Source organism: Ictalurus punctatus, chromosome 20, assembly GCF_001660625.3.
Source record: "Ictalurus punctatus breed USDA103 chromosome 20, Coco_2.0, whole genome shotgun sequence".
Lineage (NCBI taxonomy): Eukaryota > Metazoa > Chordata > Actinopteri > Siluriformes > Ictaluridae > Ictalurus > Ictalurus punctatus.
In genome coordinates, this window is record NC_030435.2 from 1,090,227 (window position 1) to 1,109,216 (window position 18,990).

Sequence of the window (18,990 nt, forward strand, 5' to 3'; positions counted from 1 at the left end):
TTTTCTTAGGAATCTCACCAGTTCCATCCAAATACAGCATCTGCCATCTTTGCAAGATTTTACCACAGATTCCTCACAAAGTTGGTCACAGGTCGATCAGAGGACAAGAAACTGAAGAGTATTATACTGTATTAGATTCAATGATACTCAAATATTGACATGCATGGTAGGCTGACTGGCATGTCCAAAGTGTAGTGTATGAGTGGGTGTGTGAATGTGTATGAGATGGATTGGTACCCCATCCAGCGTGTACCCCGCCTTGTGCCCCATGCTCCCTGGGATAGGCTCCAGGTTTCCCCGTGACCCTGAAGGACGGATAAGCGGTATAGAAAATAGATGGATGGATGTGAAGTATTTGGTTAGTCTCAGTAACTTGGTAGACTCCCCGACCAATAAACAACATCCACCATGTGACATTACACTAACAATACACACCACTGTGCTGCAAATATCTTCAATTCCAAAGCAGTGACACACTTGCGGGGGTGTAAACTTTTAAAAGGGCAATGAATAGCACAGCTGACTACATTAGCACTGTGAAGTAAAAAAAAAAAAAAAAAAAAACGTACTGCTGACTTTTTTCTATTCTATTTCTCCTGCCCACAGCTGAGGACCAGCAGTTACCGGGGCAGGAAGGCGTGAATCAGCCCCCAAGGCTCCGTTTAAAAACACACACCGAGTCTGAGTCGCCTGATCAATATTATTTGCAGTGCGAGTTTATCCGGTCCTATAATAGTTTAACCGATTATCTGTAATCTCGCGTCTTCCTTTGGACTTGTTGGGACATTACACGCTGGAATGATATCGCTTTTCATCTACACGAATCGTTTCTGAGCTCAAACTGAAGTCAGGCTCAAAAACCAAGTGCACAGAGACGCGCAGTGGAGACGCTGCACCGTTTAAAAAATAAACAGCATTAAAACTGTCAGGAAATGAAGCTTAGAGGCGGCGCTGGACCTTACATGTGACTCAATCGATAACGTAGCTTCGGTTTATTTTAAAAGAGAGACCGTGTTTACGTGTTATTGAGACAAATGACTTCATCTGAGGAACTTCAACGACGCCACTGGACGTTAAGAGTGCTTTCACATCCTGTCGGGATTATGATGACTAGGAGTTTCTGACTGCTGAGCTCACATCATCATTAAACTTGTAATGAACGATTAGAACGCTCTGAATAGACAGCGTGTAACATTACGACTGAAAACACGGCCGCGTTGGTCAAACATTCCTTGATATTTTCCAGCGTTAGCTGTAAAATACTGGAGGTACCGCTAGTTTCCAAATCTACTGACGCATGAAACAACTGACCTTAAAACCTTCCTCTTAAATTTTCCTCTTAAAGGCTAAAAGCAAATTGGAATCGTATGAAGCGCCACGGTCGGCCACGCAGACAAAATGTTCACCGAAGGTCAAACTAATGTTAGCAATCTGTAGTAAATAACATCGCCGCTCAGCTACACGAGATGATTACTTTTCCACTGAGATATAACGGACAGTTCACTCTCGCACATCAGGTTTCAGTCCCAGAGTCAACACGGAGCCGAGTTTAACTCCGTCAGACCGTATTCACGATGTTCACGACGTTCATGTTCTCTGTAGAGTAGAAACGTCTCAAATGTCTCCTTTTGCTTTGTGAAATGAGAGCGAGATGCTGCACGGCCATCTACAATTCCTTTCAGCACGCTAACACATGCTAGCTAGCATTCGCAAAATGTCCAGCCAATCTTTTTATTCCTTACGATATGTTTCAGCTCATTGAGAAAAGCAGCCGTGTAACGCCACATGACCTTTATTTCTTATTAACGGAACCTTGACAACCGTATCTATGGCAACTGTATCTATGACAACCATTGGAACTGCAGCTTAGCCTCAAAATGTTAAGCTGTGTTACTCTCCAAAATACCCGATACCTCCAAAGATAAATCTTATTTTATTTATTTATTTGTTAAAAAAAAAAACAAAAAAAAACAACTACTTCTTAACATCATGTTTGAATAATGTTTCGGATAATAATGGAATAAAACCCAAAAGGCCCGTCAACCTTCACTACAGAGGGCCTTTTCCTGTTTCCTGTAACTAACCAAATGTTTAAACTCAACAAGGCTCTCATTTCCACTTCATAGCTACTTAGCATTAATAATATTCCAATCATGCTGAATCTTACTCAACCATCAGCCCACGTTTTAAATAAAACCCCTTAAATCTAGTGAACACGGTGGCTTCAACGTACACAGCTCTCCTGTTAATCCACTTTTGTGCGTCACCTTGCTAGCGGTGTGTTGCTCTGCTCGCTAATTACTAGCCCCAGGCTGTATTTATAAAACACACTCAGAGGAGGAAATAAATCAAGCGCACAAAATACTTTCCAGTTCAATTTAAACAATCCAAATCGGCTGTCTACCGTCTACTGTAAAATTCTGTATTTTCTTATGCTCTGGAGATAGCAAATGCTAGCTAGTGTACGTTCGGGGTTAGCTAATGAACTCCACGACTAGGAAAACTGCATTCTCTAAAATAACCGCTGTTTGTTTTGCTGTTTCTGTTTACTGAGCGATTATTGGAACGTTGTCACGTCTTTGTGTCCTTGTTGGACCAACATTCCTAAATACAGGCTAATAATGTAGCATAGAGCGAGTTAAATTCTGTCCCTGAAGCACTTAGCATCTTTTTTCCCCTCTCTCTTTCGTGGACACAAAAGACCCGAGTTCAAGCAGCTGCAGCTGCGGAAATAAAACCTTCTTAAGATTATTTATGCAAAAAAAAAAAAAAAAAAAAAACCCAGAAATGTAATCCATCCATTAATTTTTAAATTAAAAACAAATGGAACACGAATGTTTTTTTTTTTTTTTATTATAACCAGCTGGAGTCTTGTGTAAACGCGCCTGCGAATAACTCACAGATAAATGTGTATCCAGAGCGATAAATGAGCCTCGTTACACGGCTATAAATGCTAATGACATGACCTTCAACAATTAATTAATTCATTAATAAACCAAAGACACAAAACAGTTCAAAGAAATGTGCTATTTAATTTATTCCGTTAGTGAAAGGAAACTGCATCGTGCCGTTTTATATCGTGTTTTCTTGTACTTTATGGCATGCTTTTATTTCATAGATAGACCTGAATGCTTAGAAGACCTGAACGTCTAAAGAAATCTTTATAAGATACCCGCAAGACCAGACTCTCTCCCACAAGGCAGTTAAATGGCCTGGTGTCAAATGACCTGCTTTCTTGCATGAACCTTGAACAGACGGAGGGAATAAAGAGAGAGGGGGGGGGGTGGGGGGGGGGGGGGGTAAGAGAAATTGATAGAGTTTATTCTCTCCTGCTGCTGGATTCCCGCCTCAGGCGAACACTTTGCCTCGTTTCGTACTGCTGCTCAGCCGAAGCTGATTTGCAAACAAAAGGAGCCACTGATCATCCTCCACGTTTCGAGGCAGCCACAGGCATCGCAGTCAGAGAGAGAGACAGAGAGAGAGAGACCGAGAGAGAGAGAGAGAGCGAGAGAGCTCCTTCACCGGTTCTACTCGTGTCTCGGTAGCGCTTTAAACACTGCAAGACTTCCAGCTAGGGTTGTTATGGTTTCACGGGTTTCACTGTTAGTCACGGTGCATGCTCGGATGGTTATGTGTCGTTCTCCGTCTACTCGTTCATTTTTTTCCACCAATACTTCAGTAGTATCCATTACTTTTGCGTTCATCTGCGACTCCTCAAAATGTTCACAACCCTATCTCTCGAGAACTGCCCTAAAATCACCCTACAGCACCTACGTTCTCTCAACACGGGGACCCGACCGCGCTGAAACGCTTTCCCTGCAAGTACTCTGCTAAACGCTCGACCCTGCTAGCATGTCTGTAACTTTATCATCCACACGGAAGAACACGGCATTGCTGAGCACAGCCAAAACAAACGACGTTCTATTTTTTTGCTTAAGCAGCTAATGGGGATGTCCTTATTACCTCAAGCTCAAGTTTAAGAATGTGTTTACGCAAGCCCAAGCTAATTTCCGGATCACTCTGACTGATGACGCAAGCAGAACGTAGTCCTTTTGGTTAATCGCAGGTCTATCGTTAAAGGATAACCGTCGTATAATCACGGAGACATGGAGAACACGTGCCATGCCATCACGCAGACCAGATTTAACTGGGATCTCGTACAGTGCGACGAGTAATAACGCTCGCTTAACGCATCTTTTAGGAACAAAATAAACCACATCCTTCATGATGGATGACGACCGCCTCAGCAACGGTTCTCTAAATATATAAATTCAAAGCTACATGAAATGTGGAGCCTGTATCTAGTCACAATAAAGCACACACACACAAAAACAGCATCCAGTTAGCATGAAATGACCTGCGTAAGGCTAATACACGTCATTATGTTATACCGCACTGACTATTAATCATGTTAGCAGTCCTAATGAGTTATAGAGCTAGGAAGAGTGTAAGAATTATGTAAGTACTGTATGTCATTTTCAAATTGCCCACGCCGCAATGAAATGTTAGCGTTAAAATGAGTTCCTCCTGAAAAAAACAAACAAACAAACAAACAACGAAAAAAATCTCCCCCACAAGCTGCCATGTTATGCCATTGATTTTAAAGAAGAGAACCCACAGCACGCATCAGACAAATCAATCCAGCTTCATGGTAGCGCTTTCATTACCGACGGTGTCCACAAAAATAATGAGACCCTGCCTTTAAAAAGAAAATCATTACAGAAGCACACCTGCCGGCTAGCAAAGCCCACATACGGCGTGCGGAGTGAAAAGGTGCCGGATGTGCGCTCCATAACAGGCTTGTTTCCAAGCAACGGTGCTGATCAACACTCATTTTCGTGCTTATGGCATGGCTGTGTACCAATTCCAGCACACACACACACACACACACAGCTGCTTGCGTACATTATCGTGTGTATATTTATATATCATTGTACCTCTGTGTGTTTTGATATAATGTCTGCCTGCTAAGCAAACGTCTCCTAAAACTGCTTAATAGTCTCTAAGATGAGACGTTCCATGTTACGGAGCATCGTGATGGCATGCGCTGTTTACAGGAGACTTAAGAAACCGATTAATGCAGTACAAACATTAATCCTATTACTAGCAATAACAAGTCACATGTTGTAGTTTTATATGAAAGGTAGGTTTATATAAAACTCTCTGGGTCAGGTTGAATGTTCTAGAAAACAATCAGTGCGAGAGTGGTGTGATGAAGCAGTTTACCAACCCAAAGTTCATTATTTTCCAAAAGCAGCACATCATGAAGTGCGTTATTCAGCTTGAACCGCACCAATTTGCCAACAACGACAGTTTTATAGTGAAACGCTGCGTCTTTTATCCATTTGATTTTGTGAAACCTCCATAAAACAAGTAAGTATCTGATTTCATTTGTTATGGCAGCATTCAGGAAGTCCGTCTGAGATTCCCGTTATCTCACGAACGAGAGGTTGAATGTTTGTTGGGATTTACGTGGAATTTGTCAGCGTAACCAGATGAACTGATCAGATTTCGGATTTGATCCGAACGGGATCAAGGTCACGGCAAGGTCAAATGTTTGAATTAGTTGTTCTTCGAGATCTTCCTTCCTGTTTGAAGTATATTTTCCGGATATATTATTTCCGGAGTACAAATTAGTAACAAGAAAGAGTAGACTTGTTGGTAGTGGAGGCGTCCCCGTCCACGGCAACGGCGTCGAGCTCTCTCGAAATGACAGAAGTTACAGCTTTACTTCTGACTCTTACAAAGCGCTGACACTGGAGACTCCTTCCAGAAATGTTACATAATCATCTCCTTACAGAAACTTTTCCTTTGTTAAATAATGGAACTTTTTAAAGCCCCGTACGTCCCCGTGAACAAGCTGCTACCATCGGCACGATAACGTATTAAAACAACGCATCGATATAAACCTGTGATGTGCAGCTGCGCTACCGTCAGAGCCGCCGTTCTAGAAAATCAATCAACACACTTCTGACCGATCACAATCCAGGATTTTAACAGCGCTACAGTATATACGTACACGCGACTGAACGAAAGGATGCTACACGTTCACCCAAACTCATATTTGTGTTTGTAGGAACAAGTTATTTTCTGCACGGTCAGTTATCGTTAATAATATAATAAACACACGCACACACAAAAAACTTCAAGATTACGACAATAAAGGTGTTCTAATCTATTCTATCCAACCCAAGTCACCCATTAAACTTGAAAAGGGACGTGCAGAACTGACGTGCTTAACGTTATTATGTGCAGAATGACACGGAACCATTTTAAATCACTGCGATATTTGACAGGCATTGTGTAAACAGTGCGAATGAAACACTTTGGGAGCTTCGCAACGTCGTCACACTCCTTCATTTGCAGTCTGGGAAGAGGCGTGAATGAAGAAAAAAAAAAAAACAGCTTTAACATTAGACAACGGCGGTGACGTCAACTTTCCAGCTCCAGATGTAAGTCTTCTGCGTACGGGAGACGCTGAGGTGTACGACGTAGAGCTGCAGGTCTGTCTAAAACACTGAAGGCTTTTGACCTACCTCTGACCCGCCGGTGGATCAGACAGGGTTCGGAGCGCTGAGAGCCGCTTGGGGGGTCTTGGTGTGGATTGGATACCTCTCAGGTGGAGGTGCTTCCTGCTGATAAGCAGGATGATTATCTATCTCGGTGTGAATTTCACTCGTGTCCTTTACCAACATCCCACTTTGTGCTTGTGTATGTAGGGACACGATAATGTTTAAAAAAAATAAATTAAAACACAGATACTAGCGGACAATATCCGAAAAACTGATCTGAAACAAGCTTTTGTTGTGCAGCTATGGTAATTTATGCATAACCTCATGATACCGTCACACTTTCGGACCAATCGGTGCCCTAAATTCATTCCATTACACATTCACATCAGTGGTTCAGAGCCAAAGAGACGCAAAACCTGAGCCGATCCCCTCGACGATATCGATACTGCTCTGTAATTCACGCATGGCATCACAACAAAAAGATGTGAGAGGCCTAAAATCCTTTAAAATAAAACAAAAGGTTTAAATGTACTCAATAATGAATAAAATACCGTAGAGTCCTTTGTCATTATACATGGACACATTTAGTATATATCGAGACGTGTAGTATGGCCGATCACTTATCCTGCTGCACCAAAACACTTATCGCTTTCAACGGATTTGACGAGTTGCGTCTTCCGTAAGGGCAGAGTGAGAAGTTATCCCGGGCTGGATCGGATCTATCGGTCCACTGGTGCTTGGAAGTGGCCTATTTGATCGAAACGTATATTCTAAAATAGTGGAGCTGTCGTTATGCAAAGGGCATCAGGAGCTAGCTTCTTTAATCGGATGCTAGCATCGGACGTAAAGTGCATTTGGTGTATTATCTGCTCATTGACTTAAACTGGCTAGTAGGTTATGACTAATTACTGGTGATTACTATTACAGCAAAGATTGAAAAATCGACTTCGTGTTTTATAATTTGTGCCAAACGTCTCAAATCTGTCCCGTAGTTACCCTGATCCAAGTTTTGATTTTGGCATCTGTAGTCTCACGATGGCAGACTTGGATTTTTCTCTAGAGACTGGTGCATGGTGAAGCATGGCGAATAAGCACGGTGAAGATCCACCCACTTTCACGGAATATCTGACTGACAACGACCAAGCACAGAACTGCCTCTGCTTCGAACACCTTTAGAACTCAAATAACATAAAAATGAGATTCTGTGAACATTTCTCCCTCCACTCTCTGCACCCAGCGCCGAGAGATTCGGCGTATTTTGTGGTATTTACGTTTTCTCACTGGATACGATAACAACCTAGAAGATTCTGAAGCCAGAAAAGTGTCGAAAATATTTCCAGCGGTTTGGGCCCTGTAGGCGGAGCCTCTCAGCCGGAAACTATAGAACACCCCTAAAAACTCACCAAGTATGATATATTCTCTCGGAAAAGCCATCACTGAATCCTTTGAGGTCGAGGAATGGATGCGTAACGCGCGCACTACTTGACGATGATGGTGACGGTCCTTCTCCTTCTTCTCCGTGTACAGTCAGTCCTGACACACAGAGCACTCGTGTGATTCACGGCTCGTTTTGTGACGCAACGGCCCTGCTATACCGAGAGCAGCGTGCTTTTTTTTCCCTTTCCCTTTTTCTGTGAATCATCCTCCCACCTCGTGGAGCATAAATACCACCTGTTCAGAGTGCAAAAACTCGCCGAGACACAGACAGAACACCGTACAGAAACCTTCATTAGCATGCAGGCCCCCTCCTCCAGCTGCAGCCCAAATACATATTAATGCTATTATTAGCGCAGTGCTGGAAGCTGCGGAAAGAAGTTTCTGCATGAAAGAATCCAAAACGGTCTCAAAATTGATCTACCACCAGGGAATATGTTTTTGATATAATCTGACATCAGGAGTATAGGTAAGGAATAAAACATGGCAGGATGCACTGTTAGAGGAACGCAAACAATGACCGGTGGTGGGAGTTTCTGCTACCACCATTACAGCACGTCCAGAAGTGTTTTATTCCTCTTATACCACGGCACATTGCCGACAACTGCATTTAAAGATCAAGAACGACACGTCATACTTTCTATCCGTTTATAGCTGTGGAACATCCATGAAACAAGTTACTTCCCGTCCTCGCTTACGTTATAGCAGCTATAAAACAGTCGTTCCCTCAAGAGCCGCTCTTTATTCTCTCTGCCTTATAGTCAATGAGACAAAAATCGCAGCTTGTCATGTTACCGAGAAAGCGCAAAGTGTAAAATCCGAAGTGAAAGTTCCGGAGATGACTCCGATCCTCACAAGGTGCCGATACCGGAGACTCCTTCCGTAAATGTTAAGCAATCGGTCCCACCAGGGTTTCACAAATCTGCCATCGCAGAAATGAACACGGCGTCACGTAAACTCTGCAATATTCGGAGGAGATCGCAATGTATTTAAATTACCGCAGATTTTCTGCAGATCCGGGCCGGGCCGAGTCGTGTCACGTCATCACGTCATCACGTCGAGCATTCAGCCAAAGCTCTCTTCGATTCACGTGCGTCGAGCATGAGTACAGCTAAAATCTCTCGTTTACCGACAAACACCACTGTGAAACACCGCGCGAGGCAATTTCGTGCGATTGCGTTTTCGCCGATTCGAGTCGTTTCACACAAAAAAACAAAAAAATTTAAATTGCACAATTTCAAAAAAGCCGCAGCAAAACCGAGCTTTCAGGCAAGTCCTGTACGGACTGAACGATACCGAGAAAACTCCACCATGAAGATAAATACACACGTACCGTGGAGCGTCTGCTATGCAGGGACCCGTGAATGACTCGTTACTCAAGAAACGAGAACACTTAACATATTAAGTTAATAATATCAACACCTTCTGACCAATCAGAATCCAGAATTTAACAGCCTTGTGGTCATTAATTGTGATATTCAAGACCACGGGTGGATTAACACACAAGCTAGCCTAGGGATCGCCGATCACTAGCGTTAATACGGTGTATTCCCGTACACTGAGAAGATTATTGGAAGTAATTTGCACTCCTGAAATAAAGTCTGTCCAATTCTGTATGCAGCATCAATCCTGTGGTCTTTCTTATTTTGGGGAAATTTGCTGGAGCACCTTCACAGAGAAGGAGAAGGAGAAGGAGGAGAACTCTCTCCAGATGAGAGTTTCTTGAAAATTTGAAGAACATGATAGAAAGGTATCGTTCCTCTACAGTATTGCAATATATGATCACACCATTTGGTCTTCGTGATGCTCCCACGAGCGCGCTCGGCAGAAATCGATCCTCGTAGTCAGTGTGAGTCCGGTCCTGTTCATTAGTCCATTATGGAGCGTTTAATGCACTCTGATGAGGTCATAACATGCCATAAAGAGAAGCCTCCCCGTGCCATGTGATAATAATTTACCCTGAAAGTGTGTCAGCTCAGCTGAATCATGCGAAAGGAGCTGATCAAATTGAAAGTCATACAGCATTATGGCAATCAGGTTGACGCATTATGCCGTCACACACAAACACACACACACACACACACACACACACACAGGAGCTAGCTTCATCCTCTGCCATCCATCCTACCGCTTATAATAAAGCGTCCATATTTGCATGACTAAATAGTTTGAACAATTTCCTTTTTTTCACTTTATTTTGAGTCACTTCACAAATCTGCAAGGACGTCACGGTCACAGGATGAGAGTCACCCCGAGGCGCATTATTTTAATCTGATTATTGTCTTAATTGAGCTTTACGCCGCTAACGAGATTATTTTATCCCCGTTTCCAAATAAAGCAGCTCTCCAGCCACCGTTTGTTCAGACCCACTCTCTAGCGGACCTGATAGGTGTCGAATTACAGACTGGAGTCCATCTGTTGCTCTGCAGAAAGTATTGGCACCCATTTATTGGGTTCATTCAATCATACGAAAGTTCTTTCTCCTGAAAGTAAGTTTAAAAAAAAAAAAAAAAAAAAAAAAACAACTGGTGTACTTTGTATTTTTTTTTTTTTTCCTAGCATTAGTGCTGACGTTAACTTTTATCATCCTCGCTCAGGAATATTTTTCATTTAAGCCAGGAGTAAAGCTGAATTGCTTCCAAGCTGCTTCCTATTCGCTGAGGCACATTTCTTGTGTTTAGAGAGTTCCTCGGATAACTGTGAAAGTACTATTATGAAAGTACTCTTACGAGCACAGTTTATTTAAAAGGGCCATGAGTAGCACCACTGCTCGATGTGTTTTAGACAAAGCTTTGGGACTGAGATGGCGTTTAGAAGCATTAGGGTCAGTATTAGCATGAGTATGAGTATTGTATGGGTGTAGACGGTGTACGAGTCGCCCAAACTGCCAGGATTTCTGCAGCTCAGGTCTTTGCTTCTTGTTTTTACGGCTCATGTTTAAATCATACGATTATGAGATTCATGCTGCTTTAATTTTAATATAAAAAAGTACTGGGAACAGAAGAAAAATATTAAAGCACCAAGGAGAGCTCTCTCTCTCTCTCTCTCTCTCAGTGTCTCACTTTCTCTTTGTCTGTCTGTCTCGCTCCCTCTCTGTCTCTGACTCTGACTGTCTGTCTGTCTGTCTCTCAGTCTCTCCCTGTCTGTCTTACTCTCTCTGTCTCCGTCTTACCCCCTCTCTGTGTCTCTCTCTCAGTTTCTTAAAAAACAGTACAGGGGAACAGAACAGCACCAAGGAGAGGTCTATCTCTCGCTTTCTCTCTGTCTCTGTCTATCTGTCTTACTCTCTCTCCCTCTGTCTTCATAGCTCACTTTCTGTCTCTCTCGGTCTCTCTCGGTCTCTCCCGCTCTGTCTGCCTCTGACTGTCTGTCTCTCTCTGTCGGTCTCTCTGTCTCTTGGTATCTCTCTGTCTGTCTGTCTTACTCTCTCTCTCTTTCCGTATCTCTCTGTCAGTCCCTGTGTCTTTCGCAGTGTCTTTCTGTCTCTTGGTATCTCTGTCTCACATCTACAAAAAGAAAACGCACAGCATGTTTGATTCACTTCCTGCAGACGAGTCGATTCCGAGTCAAAACGCTTCCTCAAAGCAAACGAGTTGACCTGGAATCAGTTCGAGACCACCTGACTCGGATGCTCCTGGACCAGCGGTTTTGTTCTGAGAAAGCGTCACGCTTGATCATTTTTAAACGCACAACGCTTAAAAAATATCATAAACCATAAAACGATTCCATTATTGTGATACGACACGTAACGTATCACAAAATTAGCACATAGTTTTAAGAAATAAAGAACAAAACATGTGTTCTGTAATGAAACTCTAACGAATCTAATTATACTGTACACCCTTTCTCTCTCTTGCTCGCTCGCTCTCTCTCTCTCTCTCTCTCTCTCTCCCCCTCTCCTGTCACCTTTCTTTACATCACCCACCAGCAGTCAGCTATACGAAGGCTTCCTGACTGAAGCCTGGAAGATTACAGCATATTTCCACTGCAGCTGCTGTTAAACGCATCAATAACCATCACACCATCCTCACGCAACCCGAGCTGAGAACAGAACACTATTCTACTCGTTTTAAAGAAAAAACGCCTTCCTTTTTACATGAAATGTCCTTGCCACGATTAGCTACCGGTTTAGCATTATACAAGTCTACATCATGCCACAGCGGCGTCTCCGCGGTGGGCTTCGTGGAGGAGATCGGTGTCTCAAACAGACGTGATGACGTGATGACACTGCTGTCTAAAAACATGGACAGAAGGACGGAGTTACTGAGAGAAAACAATCGTAACTCCGGTACTTTCCTCCGCAGCACATAATTCCTTGCTCCAACACCAGACTCAGGATGGAGGTGTGGCCTAAATTTTAAAGGCGGATTTCTACGTTGTTTGTACGAGTCAGATATCGCTCCGTATAGCTAGCGTGTGACGATTAAAGCCGGGTTTACACGATACGATCTCTGTCACAGACATCAGAATTCTTACCGTCACGTGATCCGTGGCTGATTAAGTGCCACTGCGAGCGAAGATGGCCGACGCATCACAGTTCTGGCATTGTGAGAATTTTGACATTTATTTCAATCTGGATGATATGGAAAGAAAGACATGCTTGAGATATGGAAAGAAACATCGGGTTGAATTCCCGCTTCCTGTATCCTTATTACGTAACGCACTGGCATAAAAAAGACGTGCGGTTCGCACGCCGCATAACTCATAGCTTTAAGCATCCATTATTTGTTAGCTTCTTTAGCTTTGAAGCTGATCAAATACATTTGGGGTTAAAGAGGAAATGACATACCTTATTTATTTTCTCTGGAAGGTGTTAGTTTAAACGGGTGGTGCGGTGGTACAGGGGTTAGCATCGTAGCACGCTCGCAGCTCCGGCTTCAATCCTGATCTCGGGTTCCTGTCTGTGTGCAGTTTCACACGTTCTCCGTGACTATGTGGGTGTCCTCCAGGTTCTCAGGTTTCCTCCCATCTCCCAAAAACGTGCCAGTTATGTACATCAGCTACTCTAAATTGCCCCTAGGTGTGAACGTGTGTGAATATACGACTCATCAGGATTGATTCCCGGGATAAACTCCGGATCCACCGTGACCCTGACCAGGATAAAGCGCGTGCCTAAGATGAACGGATGCTCCAAAAACCGCCGAAGGACGCTCTTCTCTGCTTCTCAAGTAGACCTGGTGGGGTGTGAAAACCGGAAAGGAACTGGAGAAGGCAACACGATTATCTTAGGCAGAAAAAAAAGGTCAATAATAATAATAATAACAAAAAAAAATTCAAAATAGAGATTTATGCGAGTCTAAACAATACAAGTTGTTTGTTGGTGCTTCACATCATAACACAGTCAGGACTCCCAAGAGGACAGAGATGTCGGCGGGTTTGGGAAACAGGTTGTGGTGATTGATGAAATAAAGAAATAATACACATTATATAGAAATAATAATAGGCCTATATAATAAATCACAGCGCTGCTGTCAAATCGGATTGAAGAACAAGAGCGTTTACACACCGCCTGAGCAAATCTCTCTCTCTCTCTCTCTCTCTCTCTCTCTCTCTCTCTCAAAAACCATGGCATTAATTAAAAGACTGAACATGTGTGTGTGTGTGTGTGTGTGTGTGTGTGTGTGTGTGTTGCAGTTTGGTCATATTTTAAATTGATTCCAAAGGAAGAGAATGTACACCCAATAGTCCTTAAGGATAAATCCGATCGTAGTATTTCAGGGTTTTTTTTTTTGTGCTTCAAGTTCAAAGACACAGTAAGGTCCAGAAAGGAACGGAAAAGAATGGATCTTTTAGATTTATTAAACAGACCTCGGTGCATTTCTGTGCAGCGCACTGTTGCGCAAGAGCCTGCTTCACGCACCCGGGCGAATCCGATCACTAAATGCGCACTTAGGAATCACTGACATTCCCAAATCCTTGGCGCAACACGTCACGCCATTCCTTTACATCACATCCTTCCCATTCCCGTTTAAGCCTGCTGCCACTGAAATAAGCATCCTCCCCCAAACAATTTTCCATCCCATCCACCGAGAAGACACTGCGGACTCCCCGCAATCCTGGAGCCTCGTAAACACGCAGAAGAGCGCGGGGAAACGCACGACGCGCTTCTGGCGCCCGCAAATCCCCCGCACACCCGACACTCTAATAAAGCTGAATAAAGGCATCAAAACAGTGAGGTTTAATCTTACCTGGCGTTCTTTATTAATCACCATTCATGATCCTGCACTGCTGATGGATGAGGATCAGAGAGAGAGAGAGAGAGAGAGAGAGAGATGGATGAAGGAGAGCTGATTGAGACGCAGAGGCAGAGCGGTTTCCGACCAACACACACACACACACACACACACACACACACACACACACACACACACACACACACACACACACACACCTGACAGCGACGCTCTAATGCGGGTGCGTCTCAAATCGACCTCCGGTCCCTTCCCTGCGTCTGTAATCGACTCCTAGTGAACTTCTCCAGCTTGTTCTGAAGACAATCTGGAGACAAAGACGCCGCTCCATTGGCTGAAATCGGTCACATGGTTACCTACGTTACTTACATGTACGTCACCATCTAGGTTACTGTACGTAAACCTAGTTCCAAAACTAGGCATCGTGAGGATTTCAGGAGAGGAACTCACGATCTCCTCTTTTGTCTTCTTTATGCGTTATACAATCGTTGCTGTAACTACGACGACGGGTTTTGCTCGATGCTATTTTTAAATGTCACCGTGAGTCGAGTTAAAACAAGTCACGTTTCAGCAATAAAAACAAATCCAGATTTCTCTGTCCATGTACAGTACCTACACTACAGGATGTCCCAAAAGTCAAATGCCATGATGTCGTTCGTCATAGTTATGTATTTTTCAGACGGCCTTTAAGAAAGCCTTTGACAAAATTGAGGAACGTATTGAAATCATTTTCACGGCTGGATCGGGTCGCGATGGACTTTAAAGGAGTCAGAACATGATTTTGAATGTTTTCCTTCTGTTGGGGAGTGTAATGTATGTGTTTGTGTATGTATAAAGCTCTACAGAGTTCCAAAGCTCATAGTCTACCCCAAAGGGATTTATTCTATCTAACAGAGAACACTGCTCCAGACCTGCCTGAAACACCTTAAAAAAAAAAACGCCTCCAGATTTACTTCCTCAAACATCCACGTCACACCGTGAACTATTAACATAAACCCGCCCAAAGGCAGATACGAAGAAAGAAGGCGAGGCTTCAGTGAATTTAGTCGCCGTGTCGTGGAGACGCTGTGTGTTTCGCTGCAGGGGGCGGAGTTTATGTCATATCTGGAAGGTACGAGAGTTACAAAATAAAAACTTACCGCCGTGAAACATTCTGCTTAAGTCGTGTTTGCAAACTTGCTTCCGTTCGATCATCCGCATTTTCTGAACCGGGCTCGAACTGATACGGTAAAACCCACGACATGTTGCTTAGGAGCTTAGAATTGCTTTAGAAGTCTTGGAGGCTAAAGCTAAAGCTAAAGCTAAAGCTAAGGGGAGTTAATTTTCCGACACACGCATGAGGCTTTCGCCCAATCGCAACGCAACGGGTCAGCTGGCCAATCAGAGCACTCTGGGCTTTTCAGAAGGAGGGGCTTTGGAGAAATCGGAGCGTTTCAGGCAGCCTGGGAATAGAGCTACTGCAATAATGTACAGTATGTGACAAATAATGTGTTTTTTGAGCATTAACGCATGCTAACCTATTCTATTTCACCCAATAAACAAAATAATGAACCTTTTAAAAAACGTTGAAAAATCACTATATGACCCCTTTAACAGGAAATATCACACACGATGCTGTTTTCAAACTTATTAACAAATTCAAAAAGACCGGAAGTGTTGCGGACAAACCGAGACGTGGACGTCCACCAACATTCACTGACGAAGGCCCAACCGCCGTGGTGCTGGCAAACAGGACACAGTCCCCTATGTGTGAAGACCCTGTAGTTCTGTGACGACACCGAGTGACTCTGATTCATGTTGACTGATATGGATTCGCCAGCGTGATGGTAAATAGCAAAGAGAAACAAACATCCCAAGGCTTCAGGTCATGGATAATTTATTTATAATGTCCATATGTGGTCGTTTGCCCAAAATGTTTGTGAACCCCTGCTCTTCCTTCACACAAGCACATGACAAGTTGCTCGTGTCGTTGGTTTCTTGCTTGTGGGTTTGAAACACTTTATTTCTGTTGTCGCTTATGGGCGTGGCCTGTCCAGTGTTTATTTATTTATTTTCTTAAGTGCCAACAAGAATCGCTAGTAGACAGAACGTGCATCCTACAGTTAAGTAGTTAAACAAACATGAAATAACGCACTAATCAGGGTAAAAATCAGTAGCAACGCACGCTAGCTGTATTAGCAACGCGCACTCACCTGAGGCACCGATGTCTCCATACCCAAGTTTTTCTTTCATTTTTTAAAGGAAGTAAAACAAATGTATATTTTGACATATATAAAAAATATTTGAAAAAGTATGCTATTATCTTAGTGTGTAGACATGACACAATATATTATGCATTTATTATGAATTTGAAGACATAGTTGGTTTGTCGGTGAAGTTGCTAAACATAAACAGCCGAGTGGTTAGCTAGCTCAGTAGTTAAACAATATTTATTAAATTAAGCGTTAAATTATATAAGGTAGTTGAAAAGCCAAAATAATACTGAGGCATAATAGAATTTACTTACAGTTCCGGAAACTTCTGGAAAATCCATGCTTATAAAAAAAACAAAACAAACAAACAAAAAAAAAAACTGGTGATGATTAGCGTTCAGCTAAGCAAAACACTGTGCATTTATTTATGCGTACACATATATGGACTGTTACATGAAATATCATACGTATAGAACAACAAATAATGCTTTGATAAGTGTGTGTTTTTCTTCTGGTGGTAATTTTAGCACTACTGTTTTTTTTCCTTCATGTTGCTGACTTCCTAGCTAGCTACTTACTTGCCTTTACATCACAACGTTTGCTAGCTATATTTTTTATTACATGCTCTTTCTAGTTAAGTAGTAAACTAAGAAAACACACAAACAGGGATTTTTGCAAACACTGAACTTGTTTCTTTTGCTTATCTTTTTCAAACTGTTAGCAAAGAGGAAATTGCAGCCCATTAGCATTTCTTGGCTATTTTAGCAGTTGTTCTGGGTGACTCAATCAGTTAGGGGACTTGTGTGTCACCAGAACGTTGTCTAATGAAAATTCCATGACATCCGACGTTCACAGGAACGCACTAGAAAATGGCGGAATCTCTGGTCAGTGCACTGAACACGGAAGTACCAGTCGATTTGAGACGCACCCCTGCTCTGAGCTCAGGCTGGTCTGGTGGAAAATCCGGAGCGGATCTTTAGCAGGCGTGAACTGAACTGAGGATTAATTATAACTACAGGAAGGATTTAAACCTTCAGATGCTGAATTAACTGAAAGAGTTCGAAGCTTGATAGATAAAGAGGATAAAGAGCACGCTCCTGGAGGAATTTCCACAAAACTTGAAGAAATAAACCAATGAAAATGTTAATAACAGCTTCTTTTTTTTAATTTTAACTTTCTCAACTCTTCGATCAACAGCAGTATGTGCAAATGTTGACTTTGATAATAAAGATTCACATTTAACACTTTAATGATTTGCTTATTCATTTATTAAGAATATCATGTTATATATATATATATAACATCATCTTATCTTAATCCATTTCATCAACATATATATCTTCCTTTCTTTCTTTTTACACGTTGCTCATATATGAGAAATAAAATAGGCTATGTAGTATGCAGAGTATTTATTACCCCTGAAAAAAATGATATCAAGTGAAAACTGTATTAGTTAAGCTTGCTTAATATATCTCTTGAGATTGTGATTAAGATTAATATTGTCATTTTTCCTTCTTCTTGCAAATATTCTTGCATCTGTTTAGAAATAAAAATATAAAACATGAAATAATAATATTTATTTGATTATAATGTCATAATGAGAATTATCCCACAGCGTTGTTGTGTTCTCCGTTCTGATTGGTCAGAAGGTGTTGATGAATTCTCTAGAACAGCAGCTCTGACAGTATTGCAGCTGAAAAATCACAGGTTTATATTAATGTCCTCGTTCTGTCTAATACGGTATCGTTTCTATAGTAACAGCTCCTTTACAGGGACACCAGAAGATCCACTAATAATAAACCGTTTACATTTTTTTTTTACATTTGACATTTATTTATGGAAGGAGTCTCCAGTGTCAGTTCTTTTTAAATCCATGGCTAAACATATTATTATTATTATTATTATTATTATTATTATTATTATTATTATTATAATTATTATTATTATTTAAGTTTTCCGACATCTTCAGGACAGAGGAGTTTACGCTTTGCAGTTGCTCAGTAACATGACAAACTGCGTTTTTTTGTTGTTGTAGAGATGGAGAGATGCTTGGTCGTAAATATAACATCTCCAGTTTCCTCCCACCTCCCAAAAACATGCTGATAAACTGGTGACTCAGATTTGGGCCAAGGTGTGTGTGTGTGTGTGTGTGTGTGTGTGTGTGTGTGTGTGTGTGTGTGTGAGACGTCCCATGAATGAATGAATGAATAATTTTAGAACGTAGGCTTTAAATATAGAATAACTGTGCGCGGTTCCAGGTTTTGGCCACAAGGTGGCAGCAAAGTAACACAATAGAAACGGGTGTCGTGGAAAGGCACCAAGACACATTTGTAGGCCACGCCCCCACAACCTGCCACGCGTCTTTCATGCCAATGTTTCAACAGAAATAATTTAATATTAATAAAAGAACAATTATTAGTATTGTTGTTGTTGTTGTTGTTGTTGTTAATAATAATAATGATAATAATAGTAATAATTATAGTGTACCAGTGTTGTATGGGACTATTATAATCTAACAATTAAATACTAATAAATAAATAAACAATATAACATATTTATAATAATTATATGAGTGTATTTATCATCGTTTCATTTTTTTCCCATGATCCCTTTCAAAGCGCGCGCCACAGGAGTTCAATCATGCGCTGGCGAGTCTCTTTA

General features: G+C 42.0%; 1 protein-coding gene across 3 annotated transcripts in view; it reads right to left on the reverse strand.

Annotated features, from left to right (window-relative positions):
• dlgap1a (discs, large (Drosophila) homolog-associated protein 1a) overlaps positions 1-14,261 on the reverse strand; it is a 67,366-nt gene extending 53,105 nt beyond the window's left edge. For all 3 annotated transcript variants that reach the window (XM_017495961.3, XM_017495959.3, XM_017495962.3), the window contains exon 1: positions 14,135-14,261. The gene's annotated coding sequence lies outside the window, so the exon portion shown is untranslated. The remainder of the gene's footprint in view (positions 1-14,134) is intronic.
• Between the last annotated feature and the right edge of the window lie 4,729 nt (positions 14,262-18,990).